Below are 23759 nucleotides of genomic sequence, written 5' to 3' on the forward strand. Positions count from 1 at the left end.
TGCTGCCATCTGCTGGTGTACATGGAAATTACAGCAAATATATATAACAGGCATAAAAATGTTCATTTTGGCAAATACACAGTTATATTATACAAGATGGTAAAACACATTTGCATTAACATTATGAAGCAGGGGAACAGAAGTTTGGTGACATACGTCAGGATGTTACAATTGGGGGGCATCAATGGGGGAACTTGTTACTGGCACATGATTGGGGTCATCTATGGGGGCACCTGTTACTGGCACATGATTGGGGGCATCTATGGGGGCACCTGTTACTGGCACATAATTGGGGGCATCTATGGGGGCACTTGTTACTGGCACATGATTGGGGCATCTATGGGGCACCTGTTACTGGCACATGATTGGGGGTCATTAATGGGGGCACTTGTTACTGGCACATGATTGGGGGGCATCTATGGGGGCACTTGTTACTGGCACATGTTTGGGGGGCATCTATGAGGGCACTTTTTACTGGCACATGATTGGGAGCATCTATGGGGGCACTTGTTACTGGCACATGATTGGGGGCATCTATAGGGGCACCTGTTACTGGCACATGATTGGGGGCATCTATGGGGGCACTTGTTACTGGCACATGATTGGGGCATCTATGGGGGCACCTGTTACTGGCACATGATTGGGGGTCATTAATGGGGGCACTTGTTACTGGCACATGATTGGGGGGCATCTATGGGGGCACTTGTTACTGGCACATGTTTGGGGGGCATCTATGAGGGCACTTTTTACTGGCACATGATTGGGGGCATCTATGGGGCACTTGTTACTGGCACATGATTGGGGGCATCTATGGGGGCACCTGTTACTGGCACATGATTGGGGGCACTTGTTACTGGCACATGATTGGGGCATCTATGGGGCACCTGTTACTGGCACATGATTGGGGGTCATTAATGGGGGCACTTGTTACTGGCACATGATTGGGGGGCATCTATGGGGGCACTTGTTACTGGCACATGTTTGGGGGGCATCTATGAGGGCACTTTTTACTGGCACATGATTGGGAGCATCTATGGGGCACCTGTTACTGGCACATGATTGGGGGGCATCTATGGGAGTACTTTTTACTGGCACATGATTGGGGGGCGTCTATGGGGCACTTGTTACTGGGACATTATTGGGGGGCATCTATAGGGGCACATCTTACTGGCACATTATTGGGGGGCACTGTTGGGGCATCTATGGGGACACTTCTTACTGGCACATTATTAGAAACATAGAAACATAGAATGTGTCGGCAGCTAAGAACCATTTGGCCCATCTAGTCTGCCCAATATACTGAATACTATGAATAGCCCCTGGCTCTATCTTATATGAAGGATGGCCTTATGCCTATCCCATGCATGCTTAAACTCCTTCACTGTATTTGCAGCTACCACTTCTGCAGGAAGGCTATTCCATGCATCCACTACTCTCTCAGTAAAGTAATACTTCCTGATATTACTTTTAGACCTTTGCCCCTCTAATTTAAAACTATGTCCTCTTGTAGCAGTTTTTCTTCTTTTAAATATTCTCTCCTCTTTTATCTTGTTGATTCCCTTTATGTATTTAAAAGTTTCTATCATATCCCCTCTGTCTCATCTTTCTTCCAAGCTATACATGTTAAGGTCCTTTTAATCTTTCCTGGTAAGTTTTATCCTGCAATCCATGTACTAGTTTAGTAGCTCTTCTCTGAACTCTCTCCAAAGTATCAATATCCTTCTGGTGGCACTTTTTACTGGCACATTATTGGGTGGCACTATGGGGGCATCTATGGGGGCACTTGTTACTGGCACATTATTGGGGGCACTTCGGGGGCATCTACTGAGGTCACAAAGAAGGGGTATTTTATATGGGGAAGGGGGAGAGGAACACTATGGGGGCTTCTACTGAGGCCACTAAGAAGGGGTATTTTATATGGGGGGCTCTGTAAAGGGGTATTTTATACTGTGGCACATTATGGTGGGTACTATGGAGAAGGAGAGATATGGGTACTATGGGCTCATCTATGGGGGCACTAAGAAGGGGTATTTTAGAATTGCAAATTATGGGGGACACTGAGGGCATCTACTTGCAGGATGACAGGCCAAACTGGATGGACAAATGTCTTTTTTCGGCCTTATGTACTATGTTACTATGTTACTGGGGCACTATATATGAGGCATTTTATACTGGTACATTATGGGGGGCACTAGAAAGAAGGGGGGAGAGGAGCACTATGGGGCCATTACTGGGGGCACTATATAGGGGTATTTTATACTGGCACATTATAGGGGCACTATGGGGACATTAGCTCAACTGGGGGCATTAAAAGGGGGTATTTTTTGCACTGGCAACATTATAAGGAGAATTATTAGTAATGGGGGGCATTATGATAGGCTTTATTATTACTGGGGGTCTATGGGCACTATGGGAGCATTATTACTTCTGGGGCACAGTGGGGACATGTTGGAGGCACTGTAGGAGCACTATTACTACCATGGATGCTCTAGCAGAGAATAATTTCTATTGTTGGGACTTTTGGGAGCACTATTACAGTGGGAGCACCTTTGCACAGTATCAGCTTACCACAATTATTTTTGGGGGATGTTATGTTTACACTATTAGTGTCAGGGGCACTATTTGCTGGGCGCAGTTATTTTAGGGCACTGTGTGCCAATAATTATTGAAGGGCGCTATATGCATGGTACTACTATTATCAGGGGGTGTATCTGTTTCTGCAGTATAGTATTTGGGAGCACAGCGGCACAGTATTGGGGGTGGTAGGATGATTTGTCCAGAAAATGGGAGGATGATGGAAAAGTAGTCAACTAAGATTTTGTTTGTCAAACTGCAGAGACGAGAAATGGCTGAAAAATAGTGGTTTGGTCTGAAGGTCTAAAAGGAGAAGATGAGGAAAGAGAACATCTACATCAAAGAGACGTCACTGCATGTAAGAGGTATATGGCGATGTATTACCCTGTATGAATGGGTGGATGGAGGGGTTAGTAGTAGAGATAGCATTGCGGTTCGCCCGGCGGTCGTTTCGTGGCGAACTTTGCTTGTATACGATTCGCCGAACATGCGAACATATGGCAATATTCACACGCGCCATATTTTTTGGCATAGCGCCGAACTTTGACTCATGACACATCCATCAAGTGGGACAAATGTCACGAACGTTCCTGTGGCAGGTACCAGGAGATCGGAGAGATTGGCAACTCGTGAGTTAAATTGACAAGTTCACAGTGGATCTTATTGTGTCTGTGTTTTGGTGAATGCCACACCCCTTGCTTTAGGTGTTGCTTGTTGGTAATTTACTTTCCCCATAAGTAGCCACTTCTCACTCTTGGAGGTGCGGGTTATAGATTTTCTTCCTGCCTTCTAACTAGCTGGTCGGTTGTACTCTGTGGTGCTTATGGAGTTGCCAGTTTTCAGATAAGTCTTGTCTTTTCTTATTGTTTTGTGTTTGTTACTTATATTCCCTGTTGTTTGTATCTGGGCCTGAGACAGAGACTTCCATTCGTCCATCTGGGGAGGAATGGGTTGTCTCTGGTCCAAACCTCATTCCAGGGCCTTATAGGGATATAAGGGACTAGGTATACAGCATATGAATATTCCTACCTTCAAGGTCTATTCGTATTGATAGGTAGTTAGGGCCCAGATTAGGGTTGATTAGGAGGTGACCTGTTCCCTTCCCTCCTGTGTTTAGTGTGGAGTTTTTCCCCTAGACTGATCGTGACAACAGGACAGCCAATTGAGATGTTTCAGCACATGGACACACCCACTACCCTATAAATAAACCCGATCTGGCAGCCATTTTACATTTAGTTTTTTGACAGTGTAGGGAGAAGTTGCTGTGTGGAGCAGGGACAGACTGCTAGGGACAACAAACGCTAGCTAATACGGCCACAAAATTCCTTTAAAGGACTGATATAGGTGTGCTATCAATAGGTGTGACATACTAAGGGGTGTGATATACCTATAATATACCTTCTAACATAGAAAGTATATTATAGTGCATTTGTATTGTGCAGCAGTTGTGTGCGGTTCTGTTGAGATACCGCAGCTAGATAGAGGGACAAACGCTATTGGAATAACTAATTGCAACTGGTGTGATATATCTGTTGTTGCCCCCAAAAAAAACAGATTGAGGGGTGTGATGTACCTATAATATAACTTTTAACATAGAAAGAATATTATAGTGCATTTGTATTGTGCAGCAGTTGTGTGCGGTTATGCTGAGATACCGCAGCTAGATAGAGGGACAAACGCTATTGGAATAACTAATTGCAACTGGTGTGATATACCTGTTGCCCCCAAAAAACTACAAAAGGGGTTTGATATACCTGCTTCCACAAAATACTGATTGAGGGGTGTTATACACACCGACTTCTGCAAAATATTGATTGAGGGGTGTGATACACCGGCTTCCACAAAATATTGATTAAGGGGTTTGATATACCAGCTTCCAGCAAATACTCATTAAGGGGTTCTATATACCTGTTTCCACAAAATACTGATAGAGGGGATTGATATACTGGCTTCCACCAAATATAGATTGAGGCCTGCGATACACCGGCTTCCACCAAATATTGATTAAGGGGTTTGATTTACCATCTTCCAGCAAATACTCATTAAGGGGTTCTATATACCTGTTTTCACAAAATACTGATAGAGGCGGATTGATATACCGGCTTCTAACAAATATTGATTAAGGGGATTGATATACCGGCTTCTGCCAAATATTGATTGAGGCCTGCAATAAACCTGCTTCCATAAATACTGCTCTTCTATAGGTACGGCATACATATTAGGACATCCTCAGACATCATCCACAACTCCCTGCTCAGTCAGGCAAAACTCCATCCTCCATCAACCCAAACTCCCTCATCCCTCAGACGTCAGCCAAAACTCCCTCCTCCCTCATCCAAAACTCCCTCATCCCTTAGACGTCAGTCAAAAAATACCTCCTCCATCAGCACTCAGCCTAAACTCCATCAGCCATCAGGGGTCAGACCTCAGGTGTCAGCCCTCAGCCTAAACTCCATCAGCCTTAGTAATAGAATGTAAAATATGTTTACAGCAAGCACTGGCCCCACAGACCATTGTCTTCACACATTATATATATATTATGGACACTAATACCAAGCACCAGTACTGGGTACAAGTTTCCTTGGTGTATAATGGAGGCACGCGGTGTTCAGCCGCTGATATACACGTGCTTCTCTCCAGCACGTTACATCATCAGCCGCTAGAGACTGGTTCGCCTACAAGTGAATGAGATTTCCCTTTCCCTTGTTCAGAGGTTAGAGCGCTGGAGTTTGGGCTGAGGGCTGAAGGAGGAGGTATTTTTTGACTGACGTTGCATTGATTTGTGCCCCCAGAACAGTAAAAGAACCAAATCATGACATATATGCCATCATCCACCCATCATAAATCTACTTCCATCATCTCATTTATCATTTACGTCTGAAGGAGGAGGGAGTTTTGGCTGACGGAGGAGGGAGTTTAGCTTGACGGAGGAGGGAGTTTGGTCTGAGGGAGGAGGACTGATGGAGTTTTGCCTGTCAGAGGAGGGAGTTTTGGCTGACGTTTAAATTAGGAGGAAGTTTTGAATGAGGGAGGAGAGAGTTTGGGCTGACGGAGGAGGGAGTTTAGTCTGACGGAGGAGGGAGTTTTGCCTGACGGAGGAGGGAGTTGTGGATGATGTCTGAGGATGTCCTAATATGTATGCCGTATATAGGGACTCGTTGCCAAATACCCCATGGTCCAGGACGTCTTGCGGCAGGCCAGAAGAATCTCTGGCCATTTTAGAAGATCTTACACGGCCAAGGCTTGCCTTTCTGACGTTCAGCGGCAACACCACCTGCCCGTCAGACGTCTGATTTGCGACAGCCCGACGCGCTGGAACTCCATCTTGTATATGCTTGATAGGCTTCTCCAGCAGCAATGTGCCATTAATGACTACCTGTACGAAGTCTGCAGCAGGACAGGTTCTGGGGAGCTTGGTTTCTTTTCACCGTGCCAGTGGCTGCTCATGCACAACGCATGCAGACTTCTGCGGCCATTTGATGAGATCACCAAACTGTTAAGTCGCAGTCAGGGAGCCATCAGTGACATTGTGCCTTACACCTTCTTTCTGGAGCGTGCATTGCATCATGTCATTGATCAAGCCATCGAGGAGCAGGAGCAGGAGCTGGAAGATGAGGAAGTCACAATGCTGAATGAATTTCCAGGGGGGCAGAAGTCTGAAGAAGAGGATGGTGCCTGGGGGGAGGAGGAGGAACAAGAAGAGCAGGCTTTAAACTTTTCGGGATCCCTGGTGTTGTCCGTGGATGGGGGGAGGCCGAGGATGACATTCTCCTGGGTGTTTAGCAGGAGCCAGGGCTTCCAATTTAGTGCAAATGGGGGCCTTCATGTTCCAGTGTTTGAAGAGGGCGCCCCCTATAAAAAACATAAAGGGCAAGGACCAGTACTGGGTGGCAACGTACTTAGACCCCCGGTACAAACACAAAATGGTGGAAATGTTACCAGCATCACAGAGGGCTGGCAGAATGCAGCATTTCCAGGTCTTGCTGCGAGAACTGCTGCATTCTGCTGTTGCGGGCGCTGGCCGAGGAATTTCCACCCACAGAGAAACAGTTGCGGGTACCAATCCTACCGCTCATGCAAGAAGAAGGCGGTTTGAAGATGTGTTAGTCACTTCGGATATGAGATCATTCTTGCAGCCAACCCATCGACAGCCGCCCTCCAGCCTCGGGGAACGCCTAAACCGACAGGTGTCTGACTACATTGGGTAACGGCCGATGTGGATGCTCTGAGAAGCGAGGAACCCCTTGACTCCTGGGTATGAAGGCTTGACCTGTGGCCAGAGCTGGCACAATTTGCCATTGAACTCCTGGCTTGCCCCTCGTCGAGTGTCCTGTACGAAAGGACGTTCAGCGCAGCAGGTGTGATCGTGACCGATAAGCACACTCGCGTAGCTCACGACAGTGTGGACTACCTCACATTTCTAAAAATGAATGAGGCATGGATCTCAGAGGAATTCAACACCTGTGATGACCACGTTTAATTGAATTTCCTCATGCCACCACACACATATCCGCCGCCACTTATAACAAAGAATGGACCCTGTCTTATTTAAATACAGCAGCATAAAAGGTTGTTTCTGTCCGGTGAATGCCTAATGTTTGGGGCCTGTACTCCACTGGCCTGCAGTAAAATTGGTATCCAATGACTGTCTAATATACGTCCAGCCACATAAACACTTGATCTTTTAAGTACGGTGAATGCCTATTTGTTGGGGCCTCGGAGTAATTCAACACCTGTGACGGTCAGGTGTTATCAAATTTCACCTATTATCATTTGGGGTTTATTCAAGAGGGGGGATTTCGTTAGCCATGTTTTTAATCCTATTTTATATTTTTAGTTCTTTTAAACATATGTATTTGACATGTATTTGTATTGGCCTACAGTAAAATTGTTATCCAATGACCGTGTAATATACCTCCTGCGACATAATCAGTTGATCTTTTCTGTCCTGTGAATGCCTAATGTTTGGGGCCTGTACTCCAGTGGGCTACATTAAAATTATTATTCAGTGACCACATAATGTACCTCGAACCACATAATCACATTTTCTTTTATGTCAGGTGAATGCCTAATTTTTAGGGCTCGTACTCCCGTGGCCTAAAATAAAAAATTTCTGGGCTCCAGCAGGGCACATTTTTGAGAATTTCCCTTTAAGACGCATAAAAATGGCCCATGATTAAAATACATATCTTTTGTGCAAATTTTTGTCATTGATCCCCCTCTAGTATGTCACTGTCCATGTTGTGGGACTATTTGTGCACTTCTAGTAAGTATTTGGTGGCTGCAAATATGACCTGAAGGTTTTTCAGGTTCGCCTGCCATTAAAGTGAATGGGGCTAGCCGCGAACTTGCGGTTCGCGAACATTTGATCCCGTTCGCGAATCGTCCCGGCCGATGTTCGTCCATCACTAGTTAGTAGTACAGTACTATGTGCACATTGTAAAAAAAAAAAAAGTAATCTGCAAAATACTATATATTTTTTTGATACTTTTGTGTTGATTCTTTTTTTTTCTCTATATATTAAGGGACACTATAGTAACCAGAACCACAACAGCTAAACGTAGTAGTTCTGGTGTCTATAACATGTCTCTGCAAGCTTTTTAATGTAAACACTGCCTTTTCAAAAAAAAAAGGCAGTATTTACATAACTGCCAAGGAACACCTCTTGTGGCCACTCATCATTATTAAAGTTTACTACTCTACGAGGTGTGTGTATTTGTGTGTGTGTGTGTGTTGTGGTGGAGGGCGTGATTGCATGCTATGGTGTGGTAAGGCGGGATCCAGGGGGCCCAAGTAAATTCTTGCCCAGGGTCCAATCAATATTAAAGACGGCCCTGCCCGTAACAGCTGTGTGGACAGTGGAGTGAAGATTGATGCACAGCGAGAATTGCATTCTCTGCCATGTGGGAGTATAAGGCTCTACTACAGACAAGCTAATTGCTGGTGAGGAAAAGTTTTTTGATGGCTAAACTTTCCGTTATATATGTCTCACGAAGGAGTAGAGGACAAGGAGGAGTCTTAGCAGGAGAAGAAGGTGATAATGATGATCTCACTGCTTGGGGATGTGAGTTGGCTGCCACAAAGAGGACCAGGAAAATAAGAAAAGAGTTCTTCTGGTTAGGAATGCTGGCCATTTGTATTTTCCCAAAGGATTCGATGATGCCGCCTCATGTGCTGCAATAGATCTCTGGTAGCTATAATTGTGTTTGAACGGCCACAGATTATTTTAATCCTGCAGTTCTTCCACACTGCAGTGGTTTTGTGTGCCCGCCTTTTGGAGAGAAAGCATCATACAGGAGTTGCTCACACAGAGCTACAGGCTGCCAAGCTGGGCTTAGCTCTGACATGTTTTGGGCCTAACTTATCCACAGTGTCAGTGGCCTCACCAGATCCTGAAGCAGACGTGGCCCTGGCTGTTATTTGGAAGGTACGAGGCCTCTGCTCTTTATTACTGCCGCCACCGCCCTTCTCCACTGATGCCTCCTTCTCAGCACCCGATCCAACTCTCAGGTTCTGTCCAGCACACAATCGTCATTGAAGTCCTCACCCTCCCTGCCTCTTTTATCAGACTTTGAGATATCATGGTGAGCTCCTGGGCCCCCCTACCCTTTCTCCGACCCCCACTGTCGCTGTCCCCACCACCAATGTCATGGCTTTGGGTGCCACTATTACCACCACCATCAACACAGGTATGCATGGGGTCACCAACCTCCCCAACCTCCTCCCCAGGGCAGCTCAAACAGTGAGGGCTCTCACACAAGTCATCAACAGGGAGACTCTCTTGACTATCTGCCGTAGGGCGTGATGGGGTTTTCTTGCCACTTCTTAAGGAAAAGGAAGGCTCCCTGCTAGGAAGGGGCAGTGAAGACCCAGGTTTTAATCATAAGAATAACCTAGCAGTTTTCATTTAGTAATATGTGTAATGGTGCTTTGTTTTTAAATAAATGTTTGTATATTGTTGTGATGACATCAGACGTGGCATAAAGAGACGTGTGCGCTGACGCCATCACGTGGGAGGCCAGATGAAGCGCGGTCAGCGCGAAAACGGCCGTTGTCTGTAGCTAAGTGAGTGCCCGCACCAGCAACCATATTTTAAATCCAAATAAACAAACTGCAAAGGAATCTGGTGAGTGCCAAAAGTTTATTTCTTCTTCATATCACATGTGAATATGGTCTATACTGCAGAGGACCACCTATGAACCACACGACAGGCACATAAACCCCATGCACACCCCATAAAGAGGCAGCAGTGCCGACACCAAAACTATCTCTAACATAATATAATCTTATAATATAGTAGAAATAGTACAATATACTCTACTGTACATAGAATAAATCTTATAATAATCTAATATAACACTATATAAAATTGTAGTCTGTGTTTGTGTGTATATGTGTGTATATATATATATATATATATATATATAATCCAAATAAATATAACGCAGCACTCCTTGGATAAAAAAGTGAAAAAATGTGATATTTATTCAACACGTGTTGATATAGGCAACGTTTCAGCTCTCTCACAGAGCCATTATCAAGCCAAGTGAAACATACAATAAAGTGACTGTGCATATATAGAGACATTGCAGGAAGTAATCAGTGCTAATTTCCTGATTAGTTGCACACTGGTGCATATAAAAACTCAGTAAAAAGACAATTCATTCTTATGTGACAATTCATGGTGTAGCAGCCTTCTGACGCTCTCAGGTAAAGTGCATCACATATCCGTGATTATCTTCAATTTCTTAGTGCTTCATGTAAAGTGCAATCGTGCTTCACCCAATAGCGATAGTAGTTAAAACATCCATGGCTTGCTCAATCACAATTCACACCTGTAAGAAAACCGCAGATCACAGGAATCCATAAGCTTCAGTTACCTTGTGCTCTCGCCGCGCTACATCAAAGATGGAGCATCGCTCCATCTCGGCGTGTCACTCTGCTTACTGCGCCTGCGTTACCCTCGTGGCGTAGTGCATCATGAACCCGGCGCTCGGGGCGGGTCAGTATTGCAACATGCGAATGTTCGACTCCGCCTCCCACCCTGTGTGTTTCTGTATATCACAGGACGAATCATTAGAGAGGCATTATAGTCGCCGCATGTGGACATCTGGCCAATTGCCAGTGTCCCATCATGTAGCGACTCCATGCCATCCATCACTATATGCATTAAATCTACGCAGCCAGGCGCTACTTGCACTGAAGACAAGAGTAACTACTTTGCAAAGACACAAGCCTAGGGTATGAAATCATTGTAATCGCTACCTATATTTTATTGAGGACTAAAAATAATAATAATCACTATCTATATCACCCACCCGGAATATTTCCCAGTGTATTTAGCAAATAGGCACTTGCATCCATATACTCACACATTAAAGTCTCTCTGTAATAATGGTAACGATTAATATTATAAGGTAACTGAAAAGGATAAAACCTGGATAAGCGATTTCTCCTGTAGGTGTCCACAACTCACAATGAGTAACTGCGGAATATAAAAAATACCAAAATTAAGTAACACAATCCTTATATCATAAGTATCATATACACTAACTCTAATGTCGCCAGAAGCCTGGGTCGCGGCATATTGCGGGCCACCTCCTGCATCCCTCAATTTATCATTCCAGAGGTCACCCTAAATTCTATATTTAACCCTTTGGGTTTAAGTGTTTCCAAACTATGGATCCACCTAAGTTCGCATTTCTTTAAGAGGGACACTCTATCTCCCCCCTCCTCGGCATGGCAACATGATCAAGTATCATAAACCTCAGTTCTTGTTCTTTATGTTTATACTCACTAAAATGTTTGGATACCGGAAGGTCTTTCCTCTCATTTCTAATACTGAATATCTCCAGTATTGCTATATATTTTTGGACAGAGCTTTGAGGGAATTTGCTATTGGGGCTAAATCATATGTCAGGGACACAGGTGATTTTTTTGGAGAAGATATCAGCAGTTAGAGTACCAGATGGTAGCATTTTGGCGTCATTTGATATAGTGTCCCTCTATACGTCCATAGATCATAGAGAGGGATTGCGAGCTGTGGGTAGGGCACTAGAAGGATCTACGTATTCTGTGCAGACCAAACGTTTTCTTTTGAATCTTTTGGTACTTACACTAAGGTGCAATTATTTTGGGTTCCAGGACAGATCCAACAACTAGCTAGCTCAGAGTTCATACACCGAAGCTATAAACCACACCCCCATAAGTTGTAACCAGTAATAAATAGGGAAGTTAAATGACCAAAACAACAACACCTGAGGCAAGGAGTGTGGTAATTACCAAAACACAGACACAAATGATCCACAGGGAACAAGTCAGATTAACTCACTTGTTGGCAATCTCTCTGATCTCCTCGCACCTGTCACAGTAGTGTCCGTGACATGTACAATTGCTTGGCTATTCTCAGAACTCCATAGAATTGAATGGAGCATGCTAGGAGTTGTAGTTTCACCACAGCTGGAGTGCTGGAGGTTAGCCATCACTGAACTAGGCCATTCTGACACAGCTGTTAGAAGGTGTTGGTTTCAGTGTGAGGGTCCATTCACACGCCCGTAGAATGGGTCTGCATCCGTTCAGCAATTCTGCGGAACGGGTGCGGACCCATTCATTCTCAATGGTGACGGAAAGGATGCGGACAGCACACATTGTGCTGTCCACATACACATTTCCGGTCCGCAGCTCCCGAAAAAAATAGAACATGTCCTATTCTTTCTTGTCCACAATAGCGGACTAGAATAGACATTTCTATAGGGGTGCCGGCCCAGTGTATTGCAATTTGTGGATCCACAATACACTACGGATGTGTGAATGGACCCTTATGTGAGGGCATGCACACATAGTGAACAAGCTCCAGATGGCCCATACAGACCACCAGTAGATTGGATTGTTTGATCCACCGACAAGCAAAAGCAGATCCCATAGTTATGTTATCTATCATCCAGACACAGGTGGCACCATTATTACACGTACAGGTACCTGTCTCTACCTGGACCATTTCCAGCTGCTTAGAAGAAGGACATTAGGTGTCATGGCGTTCATTACATGTCCTGCCATTGACGACCATCCAGTGTTGCCTTCATTTGCAGAGATGCCATGAATGCCGTATCATCTTTACCAATGAATCCTGGCTCTGTTTGTGATCCCACGATAGTCGGGTATGAGTATGGCGCTCTCATAATGAGCGCTTCAATGCTAACTTTGCTGTGAAGTGACCCACTGACCCAATTGCTGGTGTGATGATCTGGGGAGAGAATACATATGACAGTGGGTCACCCCTAGTAGTGATAAAACAGCTCCTGCACCTACATGTGTTGCTTCTCATGACAGTACTTCTGACTGGCATTTTTTTGTAGGATAATGCTCGCCCACACACAGCAATGGGTTCCCAGGAATGTCTCCACCAGATTGCAACACTTTCTTGGGCTGTCTGTTCACTAGATTTATCGCCATTCGAGCATTTATGGGACCAGCTTGGATGCCAGCTTCGGAAGCCTACAAATATACAGGATCCAGAGGCCCATCTGCAATATCTGTGGACAAATGAGTCACAGGATACCATACGGAACCTGTATGCCTCCATGCCCAACCACATCTTGTATCGAGCAACTCCTTCATAGTGGGTTATTTTTTTTACAGATGTATTATATAGAATTAGAAATTAACACAGTATACAAAAGTATTGTTAGGGGGAAGTGGTTAATTAAAACTTTTCTAAAATCGCCACTTTTTGACATTTGGATATAGTTTTCAACATTAACATTAACGCCAGAGGTATGTTTCCATTCTTTGTTGCCTATGTATAAAGTTTTATTCGTTTTTTAACAGTGGCATGTCAAAAGTTATATCACTAACTGGAAAGTCATGAATGTTCAGGTGCAATTGCTAAATATGTTAACCATACAAAGGTTTATTGGGTTGCAGACCTCCTTTCATCCAAGCAGTCCTGCGTAAGCATTGCAAATTTCTGAATAGGGCTGTACATACAGAATTTTGACCAAATGGTTCTTCCAAAGAAGAGATTGATATCATTGTAAGCGTACATCTGCATATACTTACTGTGTATAAGTAACTTTATTTGTTTTTCACGTGGGTGTCTACTTTTTACAACAGTGCAAAAGAATAATAAAAGGACGCTTACCAAATTTCCTTCTCCTAACATAATATGCTCTTCCCGCAGCTCAAAAGTTTCCGGCAACTGCAGACCAACAGTCAAAAATCCAGCTTCAGATAGCCAAATCCAGAGCCTTTGATAAAATCATCCAACTTTTATTTAATCTTCTAAATAAAATTAGCAGTACTGTAGTAGTTCACCCATTTCAAACTCCTTCCTGATGTCACGGCCTTTGGTTTGTACTGTGACACTGTTGCACACTTGCGGTTGTCCGCGGCAACGTGTTGCTGTGAAAGCATGCGGTGGCAGTGTCTCGGCCTTCTGGATTATTGCCGTGACATGGTTGCCACGCATGCTGTTGCCGGTGGTAACGTGTGGTTTGGTATGCTTGTGTGTGCACTTCCCCTTTAAGTGGCTTCCTTCCTCTGTCTGGTGTTGGAAGGGTTAACTCCCTTCCTAGTGTTTTGTGAACACTGGGTTTATGTGTGTGTGTGGCTGCTTGGGCTATTTAGCCTCTGCTGGATGCCTGAAGCTCCGTGTTCCTCCAGCCTTGGTGTATGCTGGTGGTTCACTGTTTCTGGCTTTTACCATCTGTCCAGTGAGGGCCACCCTTGTGGTCATTGATGTTATTATGGTGTCTCTTTCCCTTCTTATCTTTTGGTTTGCGTGAGTTATGTTCAGGGTGTTGTATGTGTTGTGTTACATGGCTGGTGATGTTTGGTGTCCAGCATGAATGTTTGTTTGTATGTTTCCGTGGTTATGGAACGTCACTTCCGTTGACGTGGTAACCGGCGGTCTATTTAAATGCACTAACTTTGTATTCACATTTACTGGTTTGACAAAGACTCATGTAGAGTCGAAACGCGTCACCTTATCTATTATTGTTCCTCCATGTGAAACAATAAAAGAACATTGCATTGATATCAGCGAGTGCCTTTCTATATGGATACGCGTGGGACACCGGCCCTGGGCACGTGCACCGCCAATTAATATTATGGAGTGCCGACTAATCTATTTGTCGGAGTTGGGGATGCCAAGAGCAGGAAGGTTGTAGTTGGGGATGCCAAGAGCAGGGGCAGATGCAATGGCGGCCTTCAATGTTTCAAAGGCTTCTCCGGCCTCCATTGTCTTCTGGAAAGGAGTAGTAGGGTATGCAGTCGTATAGGGGCTGCATTAGGACTGAAGCATCATGGATCCAGGGTCTGCAGTAGGAGATGAGTCCCATAAAGGTTTACAGCTGATGAGGGGTGTCCGGGAGTTGGAATTCAGAGATGGCCTTTTTCCTGGCATCAGTGAGGTGCTTGCTACCTTGAGAGATGCAAAAACCTAATAAGACATCTTTGGGGAGACACAGCTGCAATTTGGCTTGTGAGACTCGCTAGCCAGCTGGGTAAAGGGGCGTGTTACAGGGAGAGGTAGTGATTTTGATTGCCCCATTCTGCAGGATGGCCTGCACTTGGAGTGTAATAGCATCCTGTTGTGAGACAGAAAGCGGATATTGCTCTTTGTATGGCAGGACCTTGGAGTCCTTCAGGGTCCCAGTGACTGGTGGGACATTGAGGCATCCGATATCCTGGGGTCCTTTGGCCCACAGGGTATTGGGGATGAGGTGAAAAATGGTTTGCAGCAAATCCCCTAGCTCATATGAATCAGTGACCTGAAGAGCTGTTAATGCCATGAGAAGGCAAGTTTCTTCCGGGTATAGGGCTATACCGAGGGTGACCGTCCCTTCCTCTCTGAACAGGGTAATTGAATGTCAGTGAGCCAGGAAAGAGGTACGGCAGTCTCACATAAAACACTGCGGGCTGCACTAGTGTCTACAAGTAATATGAGTTCCTTCCCTACCACCTCGAGGATTGAAGGTCAGACCCCTTAGGATAGGGGTGGGGATATGGTCCATTATTAGTGAAGAATATTCCCCTGTCTTGTTTTCCACAATACTCTGTAGGTCTGACCATGTACATCCATATGTTTTATATACCTGTGACAGTTTCCAGAAAAAGTGCATGGGATGGGTTTCAGGATCTGGCAGCAGGTTCACTATTGTGAATAACTGCTGCGGGGTAAAGGACACATATTTTGGAGGTCCTTGTGGTCGGGTAAGAGCTAGGGCTTCATTTACAACTTTGAAATTGCCCCTTTATAAAGCTTGCATATTCCTTTGTAATTCATTAATCTGTGCCTGGAGCAGAGTTCGTCTGGGCAGGCTTAAGGGTTGGGTGCCAGAGCCACTATAGTCTATTCGGGGTGGTCGCTTAGGGGTCTCTGTGTCTGAGTCTACAGGACCAACAACACTGTCTGGATTCTCTTGTTCAGGTGCTTCTGACTGTCCCCCTATAATGATTGAGGCAGGAGGTGGATTACTAGAGGCTATAAACGTGCCATCTGGATTTATCATGGGATATAACGGAGCCACTGGTGAGACTACAGGGGCGACGGGAAGATCAGGGCTGAAGGAGATTATTAATCAAGCCGTGGGCATCGTCTGGGAATAAGATAGTGCCGTAGCAGGGACTGGGAATACATGCTTGGGGCTTACAGGGGTGTGAGTATGTGAGCGTGGAGCACCACAGGCAAAACAGGTCTCTCGGGAGGTGGGATTTTGCAGACAACATACATAACAAACCCACCCACTTCCTTTCTTCTCAGCGCCATTATAGGCCAGTGGCTGGCCCAGCCCAACAAAATTACTAGGTTTACAATAATATCTGTGACTAGCTTAATCAAGATTTTGCTCTCCTCCCATCTGTTCAAATTTTCTGTTACATTCCAGCCACACTCGGACTATCTATCTTCTAATCTACCTTTCTTTTCTGTCAGCAAAGTTTGCCATGTTGTACAACACAAAGTACCACCTTTACATATACCATATCCTTTCTCTAGCTTGCTCAGACTTTTTCACAAATCGTTTTCCTCTCCTGTCCGTCACGTACTGCTCAGGTGAGCAGTAACCCTTTGGGACACTTGCGTTATGTCCTATCGTCTCTCGCACCTACTGGAGCAATCTAGAGACCTCTGTATAGAGTAATTACTGGACCTGATGAAGCTTTGAGTCCCAGACAAGCACACTTCTGCTGCGGACCGCTCTCCCCCTTCTGTGATCGAGTCAGACAACCGGGCTGCGCTCCGATACAGGCATATAGGAGAACTCTCTGTCTCTCAGTCAGTGATACTTGTCAACAGAGTCTTCACAGTATTTAAACACAGTACATCAAGACTTTAAAACACATGTGGTTCTTACTTTCATGACCTCGAGGACGCCCCAAGCTGACACGGCACCCCTCCCTCAGACAGGCACGGATGGACTACACCAAAGGACACATGGAGGTAAGATAAGACAGTTTTCTTACCTCTTATCACGGGCCTGCAGTCCCGTTGTCCATTAGTGAGGTCCTCCTCGTCTGGTCATCGGGGGTGCTGGATCAGGGGATCCTATCCTCGAACCCCACATTGGGCTGCCAACTGTTTTGGATCTGGTCAAGATACCAGGTAGGTTGATGTACTGCTCCAAATTAGTAGATATTGTCTTTACGTGCACGGAGGAATTAAGCAAAGACACACATGCTGGGGTCAAATCAAAATCTCTAGTTTATTGTGAGTGTTCACAAAGAATATACTCCCCCCGGTGGGAGGTGACTAAATGTGGTGCATTTCTATTGGTTACTGGGAAATAATAGCAAGCATTTAATGGGTTAATCTTACACTTCTATTCCATCAGGCCGACTTAAGATATCAGCTTTATAGCGCAGCTCTGCAACCCCTTCACTGTACCTATGACCTTGGAATGCGCTCCTTCCCCCCTTCCATCTTCAAGATAGTGGAAAAGCTGTGTGCGCCTGGTACATCCAGGAAGCAGGATTTTTCTACTAAGCGGTGTCTGAGCAGTGTAACGCAAGTGTATATAGAACAAGCAAGTATCCATACTGTTTCAATAGTCCATAACACTGCCACCTCCAGACTCGGTCATTGTGCCACTCTGTGGCCTCCTCATACTGCTGCCACCTCCACACTCAGTAATTGTGCCACTCGGTGGCCTCCTCATACTGCTGGCACCTTCACACTCTGTCATTGTGCCACTCGGTTGCCTTCTCCTTATGCTGCTACTGCTGCTGCCTCCACCTCCACACTCTGTCATTGTGGCACTCTGTGGCCTCCTTCTGATGCTGCTGCCGCCACCTCCACACTCTATCATTGTGCCACTCGGTGGCCTACTCATACTGCTGCAACCTCCAGACTCTGTCATTGTGCCACTTGGTGGCATTCTCCTGATGCTGCTGCCGCCACCTCCAGACTCTGTCATTGTGCCACTCCGTGGCCTTCTGATGCTGCCGCAACTTCCACACTGTCAATGTGCCACTCTGTGGTCTCCTCATGCTGCCACTATCCCCAGACGTTGTCATTGTGCCACTATGTGGACTTCTGAAGCTTCTGCAACGTCCAGACCCTTACATTGGGCCGCTCTGTGGTCTCCTCATGCTGTTCCCACCCTCCCCACTTCATGACTGGGCCACTATTTTTCCTTTTGGCCTGGCTGACATCATGATTTGTTTGACCCTTCTTCTAATCTGTCAGAAGGAAGGAAAAATGAGACACACAACGGATCCTGTCTGTGTAGCAGCTGTAAGGCCTGTATGGTCCCATCAGAATTGGCTTATGATTTGGTAGCCAAAAGCAGGAGTGGGTACAAAACACAAGACATGCAAATATTCCATTCACGTGTCATCTTTGTTTTAGATCCAGTCCTTTTTCTTTTTACATTAGCAATACTGATGGATTATTGAGAAAATGCTGACCGAGTGAAGGCGGATGCTCCACACACAGGATCCATTTTTTGTGGGTTATTGTTCTGACTGATCAGAGGAAAGGCAAATTAATCTGTGACGCCAACACAAACTTACTGCTGACATCCTCTCCACTCTGTCGGGGGGCTCTACTTGTATAAGCATTTAATAGGTTAAATGCTTATACAATTAGATTTTACAGGTTCTGTAGACATCTATGTGGAATCAGCTGACGACGGTGTAAAAGGAGTGCGCTTCTTCTTGGCTCTAACATCAACCTGTAAGGTTGACTTCATGCTTAAGTTATTTGGTCAGTTTTGGCCCTTGACTGCCCTAATAAGTGAAATGTGCAGTGATTCTAAGAGCGAAGCATCTCATCTGCATGTCATACGGACTCACAGTATTATTTCACTACCAAAGCATACTCCCTATGCGTGTTACGACAAGGCACAGTGTTCTACACCACCATAAAGGCTCTCAGCAGCCAGGAAAAAGCAATTTTTCAACGTAATTCGCCGCAAATATATTCAGATCGAACCAAATTTTCCCGAATCGGCGAATCGAATTTTTAAAAAATTCGCTCATCTCTAATCACAAGAAAAGAAAACAGAACGGAAAATATATCATTCCCCTGTGCCTGAAAACTGGCATTAAAAAGTCACACAGTGTGATGCACTCTGCAGTCCTGCAAAATTTTGCAACTTTTTGGGGCTTTTATGCAATGCTTGAAAATTTTCAAGGTAATAAGTGCTTTGGGCCAGAGTAGGTGATCTGTCACATTTATTAATTTCTTCACCAGGAAACTGGCATAGATTATAGCAGAAAACGACACCAGCTCGCGTGCTGAAGTAAATCTCTGCATTCGATGCACAGACCTGCACCTGCAAATATTTAAAGCTGTAAGAGGCAGGTATACTTCAGAATGGGGAAAACAAGCATGGTGACTAATTTGGGAGATGAGGGAGGATGATAGGACGATGGGGGCCAAGCTTGTGACAACTTTAGGGGATCGGGGAGGATGATGAGCCTTCATGTGATTACTGGTGAGAGATGAGGGATAATGGAGACCAAGTTGCTGAAAACTTTGTGGGTTGGGGAGGATGGTGAGCCTGCATGTGATTACTTTCTGTAAGTGGGTTGGGATTATTTTTACATGGAGCGCTCTGATTGATATTACTTTGGGGGGCGCAATTAATGTATGGGGCAGCAGCACAACCACCACAAACTGTACACTTACTGACAGTGGTGAGAGATAGTGATAAGCGGCATAGGCAATATTCGTTTTCAGGATTTCTCGCAAATTTTTTGCATAATATTCGCAATAAATTCACGAATTCTAGAATTCGTAATCTCCAGTCATTATTTTCGAGATTGCGCAAATCGGCACTAATAATGTGCATATTTTTTTGCAATATACAAGTATTGTTGTGACATCACAGCACTATGTCTGTAGCATGTATGTATGGACAGCAGAGAAACAGTAATTGCTATCAGCTACACTATATCACTATCTAACCTACACTGACTATCTCCCACTAACTATCTGTATTATATATATGAGCTAACTAACTATCTAATGTAATTGGATAAGGAATAGAAACAAAGTCAGGTTGCAGTGCTCACCCGGCTGGGAGTTGCGGATAGATGTCAGGATTCAGGAACCAAGCGCCAAATGCAAAAAATCTAACAGAAGAAAAATCCCAAGAAAAGTGATAATCTTTAATACATACGTGCCTTAAAAGCCGACATACAATACATATATGTCTAACAAAAATGTGGACCCTTACCCATGAAAAAAAACAGAAGTATTCACCTGACATAAATAGAGAAAGATATCAGCAAAAACAGGTGTGAACAATTACTATAGACTCCACCTCAAAGGCTGCTTCTAAGTGACATAGCATACAAATACAAAAAAAAACATATACATTTGTGCTTTTAAAAAATATACAAAGAGTCAAAATAAGAATCAATAATGTAATATAAGATCATGTTTGCGATTAAGACCTTTAGGAACACGAGAATCCATACGGAAAATCCAAAAGGATTCCCTCTTTTTTTAACCACCTCAGCCCCCAGTGCTTAAACACCCTGAAAGACCAGGCCACTTTTTACACTTCTGACCTACACTACTTTCACCGTTTATTGCTCGGTCATGCAACTTACCACCCAAATGAATTTTACCTCCTTTTCTTCTCACTAATAGAGCTTTCATTTGGTGGTATTTCATTGCTGCTGACATTTTTACTTTTTTTGTTATTAATCGAAATTTAAAGATTTTTTTGCAAAAAAATGACATTTTTCACTTTCAGTTGTCAAATTTTGCAGAAAAAACGAGATCCATATATAAATTTTGCTCTAAATTTATTGTTCTACATGTCTTTGATAAAAAAAAAATGTTTGGGTAAAAAAAAATGGTTTGGGTAAAAGTTATAGCGTTTACAAACTATGGTACAAAAATGTGAATTTCCGCTTTTTGAAGCAGATCTGACTTTCTGAGCACCTGTCATGTTTCCTGAGGTTCTACAATGCCCAGACAGTACAAACACCCCACAAATGACCCCATTTCGGAAAGTACACACCCTAAGGTATTCGCTGATGGGCATAATAAGTTCATAGAACTTTTTATTTTTTGTCACAAGTTAGCGGAAAATGATGATTTATTTTTTTTTTTTTTCTTACAAAGTCTCATATTCCACTAACTTGTGACAAAAAATAAAAAGTTCTATGAACTCACTATGCCCATCACGAAATACCTTGGGGTCTCTTCTTTCCAAAATGGGGTCACTTGTGGGGTAGTTATACTGCCCTGGCATTCTAGGGGCCCAAATGTGTGGTAAGGAGTTTGAAATCAAATTCTGTAAAAAATGACTGGTGAAATCCGAAAGGTGCTCTTTGGAATATGGGCCCCTTTGCCCACCTAGGCTGCAAAAAAGTGTCACACATCTGGTATCTCTGTATTCAGGAGAAGTTGAGGAATGTGTTTTGGGGTGTCTTTTTACATATACCCATGCTGGGTGAGATAAATATCTTGGTCAAATGCCAACTTTGTATAAAAAAATGGGAAAAGTTGTCTTTTGCCAAGATATTTCTCTCACCCAGCATGGGTATATGTAAAATGACACCCCAAAACACATTCCCCAACGTCTCCTGAGTACGGAGATACCAGATGTGTGACACTTTTTTGCAGCCTAGGTGGGCAAAGGGGCCCATATTCCAAAGAGCACCTTTCGGATTTCACAGGTCATTTACCTACTTACCACACATTAGGGCCCCTGGAAAATGCCAGGGCAGTATAACTACCCCACAAGTGACCCCATTTTGGAAAGAAGACACCCCAAGGTATTCCGTGAGGGGCATGGCGAGTTCCTAGAATTTTTTTTTTTTTGTCACAAGTTAGTGGAAAATGATGATTTTTTTTTTTTTTTTTTTTCATACAAAGTCTCATATTCCACTAACTTGTGACAAAAAATAAAAAGTTCTATGAACTCACTATGCCCATCAGCAAATACCTTGGGGTCTCTTCTTTCCAAAATGGGGTCACTTGTGGGGTAGTTATACTGCCCTGGCATTCTAGGGGCCCAAATGTGTGGTAAGGAGTTTGAAATCAAATTCTGTAAAAAATGCCCTGTGAAATCCGAAAGGTGCTCTTTGGAATATGGGCCCCTTTGCCCACCTAGGCTGCAAAAAAGTGTCACACATCTGGTATCTCCGTACTCAGGAGAAGTTGGGCAATGTGTTTTGGGGTGTAATTTTACATATACCCATGCTGGGTGAGAGAAATATCTTGGCAAAAGACAACTTTTCCCATTTTTTTATACAAAGTTGGCATTTGACCAAGATATTTCTCTCACCCAGCATGGGTATATGTAAAAAGACACCCCAAAACACATTGCTCAACTTCTACTGAATACGGAGATACCAGATGTGTGACACTTTTTTGCAGCCTAGGTGGGCAAAGGGGCCCATATTCCAAAGAGCACCTTTCGGATTTCACCAGTCATTTTTTGCAGAATTTGATTTCAAACTCCTTACCACACATTTGGGCCCCTAGAATGCCAGGGCAGTATAACTACCCCACAAGTGACCCCATTTTGGAAAGAAGAGACCCCAAGGTATTCGCTGATGGGCATAGTGAGTTCATGGAAGTTTTTATTTTTTGTCACAAGTTAGTGGAATATGAGACTTTGTATGAAAAAAAAAAAAAAATTAAAATCATCATTTTCCACTAACTTGTGACAAAAAATAAAAAATTCTAGGAACTCGCCATGCCCCTCACGGAATACCTTAGGGTGTCTTCTTTCCAAAATGGGGTCACTTGTGGGGTAGTTATACTGCCCTGGCATTTTCCAGGGGCCCTAATGTGTGGTAAGTAGGTTAATGACCTGTGAAATCCGAAAGGTGCTCTTTGGAATGTGGGCCCCTTTGCCCACCTAGGCTGCAAAAAAGTGCCACACATGTGGTATCTCCGTACTCGGGAGAAGTTGGGGAATGTGTTTTGGGGTGTCATTTTACATATACCCATGCTGGGTGAAATAAATATCTTGGTCAAATGCCAACTTTGTATAAAAAAATGGGAAAAGTTGTCTTTTGCCAAGATATTTCTCTCACCCAGCATGGGTATATGTAAAATGACACCCCAAAACACATTCCCCAACTTCTCCTGAGTACGGCGATACCACATGTGTGACACTTTTTTGCAGCCTAAATGCGCAAAGGGGCCCACATTCCTTTTATGAGGGCATTTTTAGACATTTGGATACCAGACTTCTTCTCACGCTTTAGGACCCCTAGAATGCCAGGGCAGTATAAATACCCCACATGTGACCCCATTTTGGAAAGAAGACACCCCAAGGTATTCAATGAGGGGCATGGCGAGTTCATAGAAATTTTTTTTTTTTGGCACAAGTTAGCGGAAATTGATTTTATTTATTTTTTTCTCACAAAGTCTCCCTTTCCGCTAACTTGGGACAAAAATTTCAATCTTTCATGGACTCAATATGCCCCTCACGGAATACCTGGGGGTGTCTTCTTTCCGAAATGGGGTCACATGTGGGGTATTTATACTGCCCTGGCATTCTAGGGGCCCTAAAGCGTGAGAAGAAGTCTGGAATATAAATGTCAAAAAATTTGTACGCATTTGGATTCCGTGAGGGGTATGGGGAGTTCATGTGAGATTTTATTTTTTGACACAAGTTAGTGGAATATGAGACTTTGTAAGAAAAAAAAATAATAATTCCGCTAACTTGGGCCAAAAAAATGTCTGAATGGAGCCTTACAGAGGGTGATCA

This window comes from Bufo bufo, chromosome 5 (genome assembly GCF_905171765.1).
Source record: "Bufo bufo chromosome 5, aBufBuf1.1, whole genome shotgun sequence".
Lineage (NCBI taxonomy): Eukaryota > Metazoa > Chordata > Amphibia > Anura > Bufonidae > Bufo > Bufo bufo.